Below are 1,456 nucleotides of genomic sequence, written 5' to 3'. Positions count from 1 at the left end.
GGCACAAGTCTCCCAAGTTCCCAAGAGTCAAAAAGATGCATAAACAGTAAAAATTTGCGTTTTTATGATTGCTGATGTGCGTCACGCGCCCCAGGCGCGCGTTGACAGAACTGAAACAAGAGAAATGCGCTCCAGGCGCACATCATCTGCTGTCTGATGTATTTTGTATTTTTCTCATCCTTTGCGTCTGAAATTGGTTCCGGTGTCTTCATGAAAATTGTAGATATGGATCGTAGATTTCATTAGCACTTGGAGTGACACTAATTGGACATCTAGAACTCTAGATATGGCTGAAATACTCCACATATATCATGTTGATTTTTCACCAAAATTCAGCACTGCACTAAAACAAAACGCAATGTAAAATTACGACAAATTACTACTTAATGAACGAAATAAAAACAAAACATTTTATTAACTCAAAGAACAAAAATCAACAAAATGTATCAAATAAATCCTTAATTTAACTGATGATTGAGGATAAATAAGACTAAAACAGTGGGAAAATATGCATATGATGAAGAGTCATCACTCACCAAAACAAATGTTTTTTATTCATTAAAGAAAGGAAAAAAACTATTAAATGAATAAATAAAGCATTTGAAATAAAGAAGTCAGAAGGCAAAAGAATAGGTACGAGGATGACCAGTACTATGTAAGAGGATGGCAGTACTAGGTTTGAGGACGGTTCTATAAAGTCTACATCATTCTCAAATGTTGAAAGCAACCCATCTTATCATGTGCAAAGGCTATAAGCAGACCTATATATCATTCTTGTATGATTGAAAGAACAATGTGGAGTCAATTTATAGAAAAGCAACAACAAACAAGTCAAAAATAGAAGCCTTCACATGTCTTGAAGAAAGGAACTTTGAGCCGCATGCTTGAGGATGGTTCTCTCTTGTCAGCATCACTCTCAAAAGGTGAAAATGACTTAACCTTTCAACTTTCAGAAAGGTTGTAGCCCACAAAGTCAAAGATATAGCCTTACATATCTTGAAGAATGAGAAAAGAAAAGGACAAATCAAAATCAAGTTCCAAGGAGTTTGATCTTCCTGCTCGAGGATGGACAGCATCTGTCCAAGGACAGTTGGATGACAATTCAGTAATTATTATGAAAGACCTTGGACTTTTTGATCAAGTCCCCAACGGTCATAAGCTGTTTATCACATGGAAAGATCATCACAAGACCTCTATAAAAGGCAACAAACTCTTCATCATCAAATACACAACAACATTGCATTAAAAGATCAAGTATCATAAAGCTATCAAGAGCAATATCCATCCTCTCTTTATACTTTCTATAATCCTACATTAGATCTTTGAAATATCATTTTAGAAAGTGTTTAAGAAAAGAGAAACAATGACATTCATATCACTCTATAATTTCCAAGTGAGTTATACTTGGAAATATTTGAAACTTGATTGTAAGCTTGGTGAGGCTAAAGAATACACA

This window comes from Cicer arietinum, chromosome 7, assembly GCF_000331145.2.
Source record: "Cicer arietinum cultivar CDC Frontier isolate Library 1 chromosome 7, Cicar.CDCFrontier_v2.0, whole genome shotgun sequence".
In the NCBI taxonomy this organism is placed as follows: Eukaryota; Viridiplantae; Streptophyta; class Magnoliopsida; order Fabales; family Fabaceae; genus Cicer; species Cicer arietinum.
This window is presented reverse-complemented; position numbering follows the sequence as displayed.